Raw genomic sequence first — 17071 nt, 5'->3', positions numbered from 1 at the left:
TCTCAACAGATCTCACACTTTCCAGGTGCAGGTAACTGCTTTCTTCACTCATCCTTTTGGCCTTTAGCTCTGGTTATTAACCCCAGATAACTGTGCTATTCCTGCGGCTCCCTTCCTCCCTTTGCGAGGCCTTTGCAAACAGACCCTTTCTAAATAAACCTCCTCAAATGGTCTTGTTATGAGTGTGTCGTCTTGTTAGTATCATGGCTGCATAGTACAGTCTAAACTTGCATTCTGTTTATAATTTCTTTTAAAGGTACAAGTAAACTCATTGTGGTTAACTTCTGGCATCATTCATTTCCTTGACCCATCCCTATGGACAGACTGGAGGAGAAACATGATGGTGGAGAACATTCCATACTGAGGAAAGATACACATTCTCAGTTTGGGGAATACCCAAGTCCTAAAAGAGTAATAAAAAAAAAAATCACCTCAGATGCGTCAAAATTAAACTGTAAAAAAATTAAAGACAAGAGGAACATCTTACGCTCTACCTGAGGGGGGAAGCTGATGACTTAGGAACACTTGGCACCTAGACTGACAGCTGCTCCCCCACAGCAATGAGAGGTGCCCAGAAACTGTCTTCAGGAGACTGAGGGAGAACACGCTCACGCTGGTCATCCAAGAGTTAAATCAGAATCGAGCCACTCAACTAACCCGAACGGATCGGCAACAGGGATATTACAAAGTATTTTAAATTAAATGAAAGTACAACTTATCAGTGCATGTGGGTGAGCTGAAGCATTTATTTAGGGAGAAATTTGTGCCTTGTATGCACAAATTAGAAAACAAGAAAAATTGAAAAAAACAAAGTGTCCAAATCAAGAAAATGGACAAAGAAAAACAGAGTAAACCAAAGTAGAAGGGAAAATATAATATACAGTCAGAAATTAATGAACTAGAAAACAAAGAAATAATAGAGATGTTTAACAAAGTTACCTAAAGTTTACACAGCAATCAAATGATTATTATGCAGAATATCCATCTGTATAATCTGTATATATGTCTGTGTACGTATATATGTATGTACATATGCATCTCCTCCAGAAATCAATCAAAAGGCAAAAAATAATCTAAAAGAACACAAAGTTTGTGAGCAGACATTTCAAATGAAAAGAAACTTATGAAATGGTTAACAAACCTGAAAAGCGCTCAGCTGCACTACTAATTAGGAAAATGACAATTTAAAAAATGGACATGATTTCACATCCGCCAGACTGTCAAAAATTAAATGAAAATCTGTCAGTGTGAGAAAGGACAGGAACACAGATCCACTGTGGTAGGACTGTAAATCGGTTTGGTGACAATAGAGGGCAACCTGGCAGCTCTCCGGTCACACTGAAGTCACACACACCCAGCATTTCCACTTCCTGGGGAATCGCTCCTGTTCACTGCAACTTTGCTTTTGTTACAGCAAACAATTTGAAACTTAAACATCCATCGGTAGACTTACGGATAAACTATTGTCCGTAGTACACTGAGATACTATACAGTATTTAAGATGACTGACCTAGATCAGTATGTATTAATATGTGTTGATATAAAAAAACATACTGTTGATATGCTAAGTGAAATAAACCAGAACTAAAAGACAAATGTTGCATGATTCCACTTACATAAGATACCTAGAACAGGCAAATTCATGGAGACAGAAGGTGGAAGGGTGATGTTCAGGGGCTGAGGAGGGTAGAAATGGGGAGTTGTTGTTTAATCGGTACAGCATTTCTCTTTGTGATGATGAAAAAGTTCTGGAAGTAGATATCGGTGATGGTCACATAACACTGTGAATGTAAGTTTACAACAAATAATCTAAAAATCTGTAGTGTTGAATGAAGACAGTTTGTAGAAAGATAGGTACATATATTATTGAAAGGCATGTAAAATTGTTTATGATACATGTACGTATGTTTAAAGTATAACATCACAAATGGACAACTTCAAGATAACGGTTTCACCCAGAGAGAGAGAGTACAAAATGGGGGCGGGGTCAATTGAATCTGCGATAATTCTTAAAAAAGTGCAACTTCTGAAGGGAACGTAACAAAATATTGACCCTTAGTTCTTAGTGGTGATATATGTCCACTAGAAATGTTTGCATTTTTAAAATGTCGAAAAAGCACAGTTTTGGAGGATGTTCTGATCATTTAGTTGACTATTCCCCAAATTTACAAAACAAGATGGTTACGGGACGGAGATGGGGAGGGAAAAAGTCAGAGTCCAGGTATTTTATGTCTCTCACATGCCTGTTTACACCTTTCTTACTCCAAAGAATTTAGTTGCTAGACATTTCCATCTATTGTGGTGGACCAGGTGCGACAAGAGTGGTCCCTGTGTTTCAGTAAATAAAGGTGAGCCAGTCTTTTGTGGAAGACTTTCCATACAAGGTCCTCGAGTGAGGAAAATCATCTGGCGCCTTCTGGCTGGCTGAATTGTACATGGATTCTAGCTAACTGTAAATAACCATGAACAAAGAATCTCTCAGTAGCCAATATTTTTCTCTGCTGGTATCAAATGAAATTCATTTGGTGTCAGCTGGAGTTTTTATAGTGCTAATGGAAGTTATTTTCAGTTATCACGTCAGCCCATAAGTATACAAAGGCAGCAATTTCACTGGTAATCTGGAGATCAGGTTATATGTAGGGGGTGTGCTTTCAACTGTTTCTGCAGTGTAAGCTTTTATCTTTAGAAATGTGGAGGGATCATAAATAAAGGGGGAGTGATGAAACAGAACATCCAGCAAGGCTAAGGTTGGGCTTGGCAACGTTTCCTAGCGTGAACATCTGAACTCCACGATGTGGTGATGTCCAAAAAGCCCTGGGCACGATGGGGAGCTTGTGCATCCGAGAGCTCATTCCACCAAATGTTGGTTACCTTCCCTCATTCCAATGATAGCTCTCTAAATGCTGACAGCTCTTGCTTCCGTGCCACCACTACTTGATCTCTTTCCATGGGGTAGAGGAACAGAGCTGGAATCATCAATTTTTGTTTTTTAATAAACTCATGTAGTTTTGCCATACTCCCACCAGGTACAAGAATGACAATGGAGCCCTGTAAATAAAAGCCTGCTCCCTGCAGGATTTTAATTATTTATATTATTTCAGCAAACAGAACCCCCATCGTTGTGATGTTAGCATATGTGGAGACTGGAGAATCAAAATGCAGTGCCAATGTTGTTAGCTCAGTGGAAGGCAATTTAATTCTTCCCCTCTGAACATGGACATGCCGAATGTTTGAGGTATTTGTACCCAAAATCATGACTGATAGCTTTGCAGAAAACTCATTTTGCAGTAAGAACTTCAGAGCCTAAGGGATTTTTTTCCCCCAAAGATCAAAGGTTATCTCACTCCTTTTACCATGGTATGTACCCAATTCTTGGTAGAAGAGAGCACTACTTTTAGAAGGAGTAAGCAAGAATTGTACACCTAAACATGGTTAAAATGGTAAATTTTATGTTACATATATATTTTTTACCACAACAAAAATACATAGCAAAAATGAGTTAGTAAGTAAAGAAGGGTTAATAAAAGTTGGTTAGGCTTGAACACTCTGCCAGGTAGGGGAATGGTAAATATTCCTTGAGACAAGGATGCTGCCTTCATTCCTTCTTATACCTGCTTTCCTTTATAATCCTTTCCTAGGTCTGAGCAGCCTAACAGCGGGCAGACAAATGTTTATTGAATGAAATGAAAGATACATGCCCTGTTCTCAAAGAGCAGAGCAGAAAGAGCACTATTTTACAAAAAAAAAAAAAAAGTCTGAGAGGAATACTTATCTGCATATATATATCCTTTGTTTGAGTGCATCTGGAAGTCAAGGGCTGGGTCTCATGTTTATACCCAAGGCATGGGTGTGCAGTGGGTGCCATCGGGAACCCACCAGACCCCCTTACCAAGCCAGTATACCCATCTTCCAGCTGCTGGGAGCTTTTGTGCTCACATCTCACAGATGCCCTTGGCCAACTGAGAGCCACCCCCACCCACTTCAGATGGCTGCATTCTCCCCTAGCTCTGTTCTCCTGTTCTATCCCACTGTTCTCATTCTCCTGTGATTTATCACCCAATAGTGGAGCTTCTTGGTGAAAGTTCAGGGCGTTTACAGAAGTGACTTCAACTAGAATACATTTTTCAAGGGGTATATGGCCATGGAAAAATTTCAAAGAATCCGTGTTTAGATCCTTAAATTCTATAGGTCCTCATTCCTATAACTCATTCCTGGAGAACTTGCCTGAGTTCACAGCAGTCCTTTTTTCAATTGGTAGACCACATGCAGGCCCCTAACCCACCCTGAATTTTAAGGAGTCCTTCTTTAAATATTAATGAATGTTCAATAAACCCATGGGGATTCCTATATTTCTCTACCTTAATCACTATGCTATGAGGGTAAAAACTGGTGTTTTAGACCTGGGTTGGGATGTTCTGGTTCAGATATACGAATAGCGAGAGTTATGACATTTTTGTTTAATGGCTTCGTCTCTTTCATTCCTTTCCTTCTGCCAAAGAATGTAAGAATCTGTGAGAGCAAGGCAGAGTGCACTTGAAGACATAATGAGTGCTAAAAATGACCTTTTCTGTGTATTTTACTGTAAGCAGCTCTTTAGCTATTCTTAGGACTCGTCCTTAGACTGCTTTATTAGATGGAAAGAAGAGAACGTTGAACAGTCTGACAGCAGGTTAGCGCTGCAGAATCTTTTAAATGTAAGTGGGGTGCTTCTAGAACTACGGAAAGTTTTAGAATACATTACGTAGAACCTTTGGGTAAAACTTTTATGCATTTCCTTTTAGATTCAGGATGTGCTTTTCAATTAGATGATTAAAATTATTTTTTTTACATCATATTATAAAATACTTATTCTAGGTATAGTCAGTCTCCGTCTTACTTCATGTTATAAAATGTGTAATGTTTTTCAACTTCTTAACATAGAAGTATATATGGTAACTTCTGAACGGATTAATTTTAGCAGTATTGCATTCATAGATGATTAATTTCCAATAAAAGTTTTCTTTTAATGATTATTAATTATTCAAATTTGAAATTTACATTTCCGATCTGTTGTTTACTAATAGTAATTTTAAAGATTACATTATGCGGAAGAATTTTTTACATTTAGAACATTATAGTCATAGGAAATAAAACAAATTTTTTAAATTTAATTTCTACAAAAATATTTTTGTTGAATAAAGAGTGATGATGTGATCAATAAAAGACTTCCCAGCATTAAACTTTCTTACAATTAGAGTATAAATCTAAAGGAAAAACGATGGAAATACAAGTAACAGAAAAGAAAGGAAATGTATACATTTCCGAAAGTTCAGAAAGCTCATTCATATACTGTTAAGTTGATAGTAGTGGTGTTAAGAGCTGCGAAGAGTCTGAGGTTTTACTTTCCTTGCACGCCAGCGGGTTGGCCTGCCACGGTCTCATTGCGGACGCTGGTAGAAGACATGAGACTCCCGGGTCAGAGACAAACACTTCATTATTCAGGGTATAGCAGGCTGCGTGTGCTTCATGCCTGGGCTGGCGCCCCATGCCTGGTGATAGCTGTGGTGCTAGGACTTTGCAATGTGTCTGCTTGCCTGTGCTGAACTATGTCTCAGAATTCTCTTTCCCATGTGTTTCTGGTTAGGGTGGGAGGTTTGCAGGGCCCAAGGTAAGTAGCAGCCACTTCATATTTCATGCACATTGTTTGTGATCTGCTGATTCACCCTGTGGTCGTGAGGCAGCAGCTGAGCCTGCGGGTGTTGCACCTTCCCCTGGGTCCTCTTTTAGCTTCTCTGACTCTTGGGTCAGACTTGCGTGTTCACATCTGTGATGAAAAGTCCATGACTGCTGCAGGATACCTTTGTCACCAGAGTCAGAAGCAACAAGAAGATGCGACTGTCTCCCAACAGGTGGCTTTCAAACCATTATGCAACTTAGATTTCATTGCATATATTTAAAAGGATGCCATAGCTTTCATTTAAAAATTTTAGCATTTACAACCTGCTAGAGTCACATTCTTTACAGCTATTTAAGCTTATGAAGAAAGAAGTATAAATGTCAACTTAAAAGTGTGCAAAGAGGGTACATAATTGTTTAAAATAATTTTATGGGATATGTTAACAATTGAGTTAGAATCTCTTGGTTTATAGAATGGTCTTGGTTTATAGGACAGGCAAATACAAGCACATGGACCTCTGGTGTTTCTGATGCCCCAGGTGGCATCAGGCATCATGGTAGGGCAGGGACCATCCACAACCCCAATTCCCCATTTCTGGAAACAGTTCTGTTACATAATCCTTAGAACTTTACTTTGAGAAAAAAACAATTTAATATAAAAGTTTTTCATTTGGGCAAGGAAAAACACTGTTGTTGATGGTGATGATTAAAGGAAAAAAAGCTGCCTGCAAAGGACATGATCAGAAGAGCTTGTTACCAAATGGCAAAAATGTGGAAATGTGGGAGACTGCCATGCCTGGAGAGCGCGTGGAAGCTCCATATCCCTTCCCACATACCTGGTCCTATGCATCTCTTCCATCTGGCTGTTCCTGAGTTACATCCTTTTATAATAAACCAGTGATCTAGTAAGTTTAAAAAAAAAGTAATGTTACAGTAATAGGACCATGTAACAATTTTAAGAAGAGCAGGTGAGCTTGTACCTATGGAGTCTGCTCTGTAGGGCAACTTAATCAGATTGGACACTGTCAACTGGGACAATGAGAATCTCTATCTTGGAAATTTGTAGTGGGAGATGTGAATTGGAATACATGATGTCAGTTGTACCTTTTGTATGCCCACAGGCAAGTCATTTAACTTTTCTATCTACATCTCCAAAATAGTGGAACGAACAGAACTGTTATGAGAAGTAAACCAGGAAATGTATGTAGAAATACTGTGTAACATAAAAAGTGCTATAGAATTTAATCTGTGATTCCTACCACCTTCTCCCTAAGGCCTCTGTTTATGTGCATCTTGATTTAACATTGTGTTGGAATATGGACTTGTGCATTCAACCACTCTGTGTACCCTCAGAACAACATTTATGAACATTTATTGGAATGGAAGAGGTGCTCATGGCCAGCTGAGCAATCAGCATGTTGATCTGTGTATAGCAATCAAGTTCAAGGTGTGTAGTTCTTTTGGGTTTGTGTTTCCAGATCATGTTCTTAGTCTACAATGTTTCTGCACCCGTGTCTCTGAACAGGTACTCATTTTAAAGATTTCCTTTTCTTTGTTCTCTTTACCAGTTCACAGATAATCTCCCCCAGACTTGATATGTGAGCCTGAAAATGCAGCCAGACACTTAAGTTTCATCACTCGGCCAAGTGGCTGTACCTCATGGCATCCGGTGTGAGGGAAAGGAACCTCCCCCCCGGCTGCCTCGAACGCCAGGTCTTGGCTCCTGTGGTGCAAACCTAGAGACCCTTCAGGCAGGTACCAAGAGTGATTCTAACAACAGAGGATAAACTCTGCAGGGAGAACAATTTCCTCTTGCCTGTTTCTTGGAGAACAAAGGAAAGAAAAGAGGCCTCTAAGGTTCCCAGAGCCCAAGTCTTGTGCTTGAGTTTGTATGAAAGCAAGTGTTGGTTAATGCAGGTTGCAGAATGTGGATGCAATTTGAAATTCTGGTAAGACAGGCATCCAAGTTCCATAGACATCGGTATTTGTGTCCCAGGGCTGCCCTAACAAAGTACCACAAACTGGATGGCTTAAAACATCAGAAATGTATTCTTTCACAGTTCTGGAGGCCGGATGTCCAAAATCAAGGTGACCACAGGCTTGGTTCCTACTGTAGGCTCTGAGGGGATGTCTGTTCTGCTTTGCTCCTATAGCTTCATTCACATCTCTGCCTCCGTCTTCACGTGGTCCTCTCCCTATGTGTCTCTGTGTCCAAATTTCCCTCTTATAAAGACACCAGTCATACTGGATTAAGAGCCCACCTTACTCCAGTGTGACTTCATCTTAATTTAACTAATTACTCTTTAACGATCCTGTTTCCAAATAAGGTCCCATTCTGGGATTCCAGGGGTGAGGACTTCCACATTCTGCATCATTTTGAGGAGGGGTACACAGTTCAACCCACAAGAATATCCTCATGCTGAATGTTTGTCCAAGTGATCTCCCGCCTGAAATCTCCCCAAACAGCCAAGCCTTAGGTCCGAAGTCAAGTGTTATTATTTCCAACACAAACCTTCATATTTTGCAGGGCTTTCATTTTTGGGGATTCATTTATTGGGAAAAATTAGGAAGGGATTTCTCAGTAAAGCATTTAATCATGGGCATTCAATTTAGTCATGGCTTTTAGTTTCAGAAGAGAAAGCACTAATCTTGTAACACAAGAATTTTTTTAATGGAAAGATTTGGGGACTTAAAGCTCAATGTTTGTAGCCTGAGGGGATATGATTGTCTCCTGTTAATTCCTTTAAGTTAGTGAGAACTCTCTTATAAGACCTTAATTAGACCTTCTATGATTCATTTTATTTTTTTCCCCTCTATAGATTATCTCTTAAAAGCAGTTTGGGTTTGTGCTTTTGCAAGCATTGGGAGTTTTGGATCTCACACTTAGAGCTGCGATGATTGATCTCAAAGATACTTTATTTTCAAGACACATGGTCACTGAGCTTTTATGTCTGGAGATTGAATTTCTGGTAAGAAGCTATTTAAAGAAATGTTCTTCATGTTTTTTGTTGGTTTTCAGCATGGAATAGATGAACGTTAACATAACCATTTGGCTATAATTATAAATACATCAGATGTGATGCAGTTTTAATTATACAAGGCCAACTGAAAATGTAAAACTTGAATATGCGATTTTAATTAAGATACATGCATAATTACAAGGGTACTTCTTGCAGGGAAAAGCATGAGGAAGTTCATTTTCACTCCTCTTTCTCCCCTCTTCCTTTAAATGCTGTTATTCTTGTTCATTAAATCCCCTAATATCCTCAGAAATGTTCTGCTCTAGTTTTCCTTTATTGCTCATAGACGTTAGGAGTTAAAACCCAAATCCAGCTAAAAGCCAGTGTGAGAGCCTGTCTGAAAGCTTCACTATGTTTTTAGGAGAATGGTAGAAATGGTCCACACACTTCCATTTGTGCTGTCACTAAGCAGAATCTCAACAAAAGCATATTTTTGACCCATCAACTGCTTACGAAGATATTTACATAAACATATAAATAGGAGGAACTATATTAAACTATAAGCCTGTAAGGAGCTTCATACTTGGTTTAAAGATTGAAGGCTGCCCTTAATGTTTATCTCTTTACTTGTTTACATGAATCCTCATATCTACATCCTCAAATAAATACAAGAACTTTGCAGACAGTGAAGAAAATTAGGACGTCATAAATACTCGTCTATCAATAATACTTCAGTTAGCATCACCTTTAGGATTATATATCTGTTGACTTTGTTTTTAAATAACATGAAAGGTGTGAGTTTCCTGTTATCAGATGTAGCCACCAATTACATGATTAACCTTTAACAAATATGTTAAAACCTATAAACCAATGGAATATTGCCGCCTTCAATGTTCTCCTTGTAAACGTAGGCTAATAGCGATGCCGTTTCTCAGATCAGGGAGACCCATGATTTGGGCCATGAATCTAGATCTTTCTGGAGGCAGCTCAGAGCTTCTTCCTATTCTTTCTTCTCCCAGGGTGATCCCAGGGCTACTTTACCTGCAGTGCTAACATAATGCCAAGTGCAATCATGGCCTAGGTTTTGTATCACTTGTATCTGATTTCCATGCATTACAGTAATAATTATGCATATCATTAAATATTAGTCAGTGTTGGTGTAAGAGTTATTTATTGCTACACAAAATTCTATTCCCATATGATCAGTTCATATATTTTGTTGCTCAAGCAAAGGCGGTATTCTACTGAGGAAAAAAAAAAAACAAATTGAGGGGGAGCAGTTTCATCAATCAGGTTAAAACCCGATTTGGGATGATTCATGGAGTTGCCTAGCAACAAACCACTTTCATTTTACAATCCTGGGTGCAATTTGACTCCTCAAAGCACAATGAGAAGAAAATTTTCATTTGTCTGCAAATGTTTAAGTGCATTTCTCAGAAACACGGAATTAAAGACAACAACAACCTCCTTTAAATTAGTGCCTTTTATCTTTGAGAACATTTTTCAGGGGAAGGTTTTGTCATTCAACACTGTTTTAACCAATAACACAATGATCATTATGAAGAGTATTTACCAAAAGCACTTATTAAAAGCATTTTCCTGGATTGAAGAGGTCTGTTGCTGCGGGAAGGAAGTAGTTTGTTAAACAGTGCCTTAACAATGCAGAAGCCTGTTCCCAGCCTTCCGAGTTGTTCTCCCCAGAGTTTCGGGAGTCATTTTGATGAGCAATCAGCAGGAATTGAGGCGAGTGAAAAGTGATTTGTAGTTTAAGTACTGCCAAACTTCACTTTCTAGTGTTAGCGCTCGACTTAATCACAAGCCGCTAAGATGATTATCCTTTGTCTGTTTGCCCTACGGGAGTTCCCGGGTGTCTGTGTGTGTGCATCCGGTTCAGGGAAGGTGAGAGGAGAACTACGGCAGTGTCCAGAGTGGACGGGCTTCGGGGTCATGTGAGAAACTCCTCTTTCTCACTGAACGCTTTGGCTCAGAGATGTCCCCAGACACCTGCTTGAAGAGCTGGGTGTGAGATCCTGAGAGATACAGCTTTTAAACTCACATGTAATCCGTGCTTGTTTAAGTGCTGTGGATGGGGAATGAGTGGTCTGTTTAATAACTCCTCCCCATTCACCAAACATTACTAACATATGAATCTTGCCCTACTCCTTCCTCAATCACTAATTTTCAAACAACTAGAAAAACACATTTCTTATTAAAGTAAGGTGAACATAATTAGATCTGGTCTCAAACATCACCTCTGGAAAAAGCCTTCCCTGACTTTCCTATGTCAATCCCACCCTGGTTCTCATCATGCTCTGGTCCCAGGCTCTTCTCAGACCAGGACAATAATATGGTGAAGAGTGTGTGGAAAGAAGAGTGGAACTGTGGTGTGGGCCTTGGATGTTGTTGAATCCTAATCTCACCACCTTGTTCCTTTCTTTAGCCTAGTAGTTTCCTGAGAACAGCTCAGAGCCACGTGGCAAAGCACGGAGGCAGGAGAAGGCAGGGGACAGTTCTGCTTTCACGGAGTGACCTTCCGTGATCTTCATGGTCAGCAGTGTATCCATTCAGTAACAAGATGCCTTTTTCTTTTTTCTATGACAGCTCCTTCTACTTTTCCTTTTAATCACAACTGTTTTCTATTTAAGAACCACTTTTTGATCTTGATCTTGGGTATATATTTTTCTCCTGGACTTTGAATAAGTTTTTAAAAAATAATATTTTAATTTCTTATGGATTTTTTTCAGGGTCGTTGTTTACTTTTCTCAGCATTTAATATTAGTTCTTTAACCAATGCTATTATTTTATATTAGTGCCTTTTTGCAAAATTGAATAATCAAATGGTTTTCCTCCCTGTGGTCATGTCCCTCCAGATATTATCATGTTAAATTTGATCCTGTTCTGAGAAAACACTGCAGATCTATCTCAGATATTCTCTGCATCATTTTTTATTGCTCAGAGCCTAGTCTAACTTATGTCTTTTCCTTTGGTATACTAAAATTACTTATTCTATGGAATGGTAACTTATCAAACCCCCCAAAACCTTTACATTTGGTCTTGGTGAATTATTTTGCTGCTAAGTAAAAATCCAAAGTGCTCCTTACCACTAAACAGTCTATTCTTCAATTTAAGTAAACATTTCCTTCTAGCCTCGATGCTGGTTAGGCGGTCTATATCTGAGGCTCCTGATTTGCAGACCATGAATTCCACTGGGTCATTGAGTTACTTCCTGAGTCCACATACCCACTAAACACTGTCTGCAAGCTGAATAAAACATGTCCTGTGTATATATGGATGAGTATTTTTCAAATGTAAGTAGGCCCTTAGAATGAATAAAATCTAATTATTTGAAAGCATTGACAAATTCAGACTTCTTAAAATGTATTTTCTTAATCAAAATATTATAAAAGTATAAATACTATCTTACAAGGGCCTAAGAAATGTTTTGCTGTTAAAAGGGTCCTCATTTTCAACCTAAGAGACCCTATGTTACTTCCCTCTTCTGGTAAGATTTTGGCCCTATTATAGTACATGTTGTTGTTCCTACACATAATGCTGGTCCTACACTTTCTCCTATTCCTCCCTTGCCTTTAGAATGTGTACCCAGCAGTGTACCAAATGGCTTTAAAGAGTACGGTACCCATTTGCTTTGATATTATTTGCTCACCCATTTTTCACACATTGAAAATATGTATGGAGCTCACACTGAGTGGTTCTCACCCCTGGCTGTGTACAAGAATCACCTGCAGGGCTCAAAAGACTGCAGGCCACTTCCTCCTACCACCCACCCACCGGACGAGCATCTCCTGGGAGGACAGGATGGTTGGGCACCTGTGTTTCTAAGGAGTTCCTAGGAGATCCCAATGCATAGCAAGTGGGACAAACAACAGCCAGCTGTGGACCAGGCACCATGCTTGGTTCCTGCATCAAGGAGTGAAAAAGTTAGAGTTGAGAATCATCTCCTCTTTGAGTCTGGCCTTAGGAGAATCTCATGGCAACTTCTCTTTGAGACCACTCAGCTTGTCACCAATTGCGCTGTATTTTAAGACCCCACACTTATTATTTAAAAATGGTTTACTTAATTAGAAAATGCCAGACATTTGATTCTTGGCCTTAAAAGCTCAGTTACCAGACTGTCTGGCTCTAAACTGCATGCCTGGCAAAGTGAGAGCACAGTGCCTGGCACGTGGACATTAATCAATAAACGTTTCTGTTGACTGAGCCATCAAAGAAAAGAGCAATGCTGGGTGCAAAGGAACTGCTTGCCAACTTCAGAGTTTAGTTATTAGTGGTGGAGAAAAAAGTGCCCAGGAGCAAAATTCCTGATTCACAGAAAATGATCATTTCCAAGCAAGGCTGTTCCTACTTACATCTCCCAAGTCGATTAAACTTCAGGCATGTAATAGTCCTTCCTGCCAAATATTACAGATCACCCTTAACTCTGAGAAGACTAGAGTGAGCTCAGGTCTCTTCCTATGGGAGCACTTCGCAGTTCTTTCCATTCTTTGGAGGGTGGGGTGTGTTGTTACTGGTTCCGCTTTTAGTTTCTTTTTTTGGCAAGGCGAAGTGACTTTAACCCTGCTGCTTGCTTGCTAGATGACTTTGGGGGTTTTGTGCCTCGTTTTTCCTCACCTGTAAAGTGGGAAGAACATCTACCACAGCCTGATTTAGGACAACAGATGACATATAAGACATTTAATATGATATGTAAGAACTGCTAAATGAGTGTAAATTTTGTCTGAGCTTACTCCAATAGTCTCATTTCAAAGATGAGGAAAATGAGACCAGAGAGTTTCACCAACCTGCTCAGGGTCTACAGCTGCCTAGGACTGGACACATGCTTGGAAAGGGGTGGCAGAGGGAGAGGCTGTGCGGAGGGGGGTGCCTTTATTACAGGAAACGTCTAATGATGGGAAAGTGGCCTAGGCAGGACTCTGTATCAGGTGTGTATAAATCTATAACAAAATTCCTAAGGATAGAAGTGAAGGTGCTGGTAAAAAGAATAGTCATAAAGAGAGAGACCACAGGTAAGAGGCACAGTGAGACTCTGGCTGCAAGGAAGGCAGGTGGAACCAAGAGGAATGATGTATCAGTTGCTTTAGAATTACGCAGAGCAACAAGCCGCTCCAAGACTCAGTGGCTTAAAATAGTAAGAATTTACTGCTCATGTGTCTGGGGTGGTTGCCTAGCTGTCAGCTGATCTGGGATGAGAGCAGCTGGGATGACCGGGGCGGCACTCAGCTGCTCCTGCATCTCTCACCTTCCATCACACCGGCCCCGGCCCCTTCTCAGGGTGATGGCGGAGGACAAGGATGAGTGAGCACCAGTGCGCGAGTGCTTTTCAGGACTTTATCCACAACACACCTGCTAATACCCACTGGCCAAAGCAAGACGCAAGGCCAGATGCACTTTGGGAGTGGGGAGTGTTCTTGATCCCACCTGGGTTCGGCTTTCTCTGCGGGGCTCCCCAGCCCGCTGTTCCCCACAGCGCTTCTCCCTGGCCCCTGAGGTGTCCTTAGCGTCACTCTTTGACCCTCTTCCGAAGAGGGATTGGACAGTGTCTCCTTTGAACAATGTTCTCAGCCTGCGTCTTGGAGAAACTTGGGGATGCGAATGCTTTTTTTTTTTTTTTTTTACCATTTTAAAGACCCTTGTTTCCTTTTAGTCCAGGGTACTCCGTGTGTCTAAAACCAAACCGGCAACCTTTGGAGACATGCTTCTCTGTCTCCATTTAATCCCTGATGTTTTGTGCATTTTACATTGCTGTGGGACAATGTCCTTCAGAAACTTGAGAGCCCTCTTTTTGAACTTAATGGGTCTACAAGGCATCTCCTTAATGATCTAAGAAATCTTAACAAAGGGTCTCACAGATACACCCTTAATTCGGTCTGTACCCATGGCATGTCTTAATCTGAGAATATTTTAGTGGCTTAACAGGTTGCAGATGACAAACAGTTTTAGTTTCCAGATTCGCAGTGTGGCACCTCTGTATTCTGAATTCAACCTGCAAGTTGTCTGCTTAGTGTTTGAGTCTGTCTTTTTCTTGTAGTACTTTGTTATACACAGCTAGCTGGAGCCAGCTGACTCAGTATTGCCTTGTAATTTCTTTGCTGAAGTCCCGCGTTTCATCAGGAACGTTGTCTATCTTCCATTTCATAGTCTACCAGGACGACAGCGCGAATCACCAATTTTCCATCCTTTTGTAACAGTTTTCTTGCCACTTTCCCCAGGTTTCTACAACAATTTCATTTCCATTTTTTCTAGGCTGTACCCACCACCTGGTCACAAAGCCAATGCCACATGCTTTAGGTTTTTGTCATAGCAACACGCACCCTGTGTACCACATTTGGAATTGGTTATTTGTTGCCACAACAATGCTACCTGTCCACCAGCCTCAAAGTCCGTGGCTTAAAATAAAGCTTTTATTACTCATGCTACTGCTTTTTTTTGGGTGGGCTTGTATATTTGGAGGCTGTTTGGCTGTCAGTTGTTCTAGGACCACCTTGGCTGGGACCCCTGGAGCAACGTAGCCCTCTCCACATGTCTCTTGTCCTCCAGCAGGCTAGCCTGGTTCTGTCCTCATGGTCGTGGAAATGCCCAAGAGCAAGCAAACACCGATGTGCAAGTGCTTTTCACGACTCTGCTACATTGGCTAACAACCCACTGGCCAAAGTAAGTTACATGGGCAAGTCCACTCAAAGGTGAGGAGACAGGAACAGGTAAAGAATTAAGGCCTTTAGTGGAACTGATGCATGGATGGAGAGTGAGAAAGGACATTAATGCTGGCCCACAAAGGACAGCTGAGTGCTCCCAAGACCCCGTGCTCACCTGGGAGTCAGGTATAACTTTCCAAATCAGAAGAGATGATCATTTTGATATGGGAAGAGATGGTGTGTTGGGGGGGGGGTTCAATTCAGCAGCAGAGCACGAGAGCGTAGTGGAGATGGACAGACAGCAAAATGATAGTAAGGTGGGTGTGTGATATTATGATTTTGGGGAGTTTGTCTTTTCATGGAAGAGAACTCATCCAATAGGTAGGGGATGTTGGGAGCAGAATCCAGTCCTCTAGAGAAAGGACTGATGGAACACTAGTAGCGTCTGAAGTCATACTAGTGGAGACTGAAGGTTAGGTTCTATCTGCTAGTGGGGGAAAACCACAGTATGAGGCTGGGAAGTAAGTGGACTCTTGAAATGGGGACACAAAAGGGCAGGGTCTGTCACACTGAGAGGCTCATGCCTGGTACCCAGGCCCCGGGTATGCCATGGTAATCCGGTAGAGACTCCCAGCTCCACTGTCACCTTCCAAACCGCCCGCAGAATTTCTCTTGCCCAACCCCCAGGACTACGTGCACACACACACACACACACACACACACACACACACACACACGCACGCAGAGGAATTCTGGGAACGTAGTTTCGGCTCAGCTAAACCGACAGAGCACCAACTCCCACGCCCTGATCTAATAGACGCCAGAGACACCTCTGATTGCTCCTTTCACGAGGGTCTTTCATACAGGCTTTCAGACTATTCCTGAGTCTTTTAGCCTTCTCTTCTCTGCAATAAACCATCCTAAGACGTCTATCTTTTCCTTATGTTTTTGCGACTCCTGAATCATCTTCTTTCTCTTGTTTGTCTTCTTGGAGACTCCCCTTACCCTGTGGCCCATGTGGCTGGAGGCCAGGCGGTACCCTGTCACAGGCCCCGCCAGTCTCGGCTTACGGGAGTGAGAACCGCATGGTTCCCACACTTTGTCCTGTTTCCTGATGGTTTTTCAGTTGCATTTATGCTGAGCTAGGTGCTGCTCTGTCTCTGCAGTCGACGGCTCCTCATTCGGAGGCCGATCTTGCACGTGTATTTACCGAGCCCGGTGCTGACTGTGTCCCCTGATTTCAAGTAGGTCAGAGTGTTTATCCTAGCAAAGGCGAGCAGTGTGTTTGACACAGCTGCTTGGTGTTTCCCCTAGAATGCTAGAAGAAAGCAGACATTCATTTGGTTTTTGCCAGTCTCTCTTTGTCTCGATTGCGCTATTCGGCGTGGCCTGCTGGCTTCAGCCTATGAGGATAGCCAGGCAGGAGACTGTTCCTCTTGGTTTATGAGCTTGAACCCAGGTGCACCATCACTCTGTGCCTTAGTGGGACAGAGATTTACAGAAATCTTTCTGGGCCATCACATCTCTGTGAAGAACATTTCTGCATTCCAGCTGTAGGGTGGGAATGTGCAGATGCCACGTGGCGATCACAGCCCACTAACTTGTGGCTGCCCCCCAGAGAAAAGAAGTGATTCAGGATAATGGCTCTGCAGACGGAAGAAGAGAGACCCAGAAACCACCATCCTGTTGATGCTGTTTTAAATTTGGGCAAAGAGCCACATTTTTGAGGCAGGAAGAACTGCATTTTCCTTTTCATAATAATTAGGGGCTTTTGCATTTCGGAATAAGCAATATTCATCTCTCAGT

At 41.4% G+C, this 17071-nt stretch overlaps 1 long non-coding RNA gene across 1 annotated transcript in view; it reads left to right on the top strand.

The window, feature by feature from the left end:
• The window catches only part of LOC116668647, a 154364-nt gene that overhangs the window by 80465 nt on the left and 56828 nt on the right, over window positions 1-17071 (top strand). The window lies entirely within an intron of this gene.

This window comes from Camelus ferus, chromosome 14 (genome assembly GCF_009834535.1).
Source record: "Camelus ferus isolate YT-003-E chromosome 14, BCGSAC_Cfer_1.0, whole genome shotgun sequence".
NCBI lineage: Eukaryota > Metazoa > Chordata > Mammalia > Artiodactyla > Camelidae > Camelus > Camelus ferus.
Note: the sequence above shows the minus strand (reverse complement) of the source record. Positions and strands in the feature narration are given on the sequence as shown.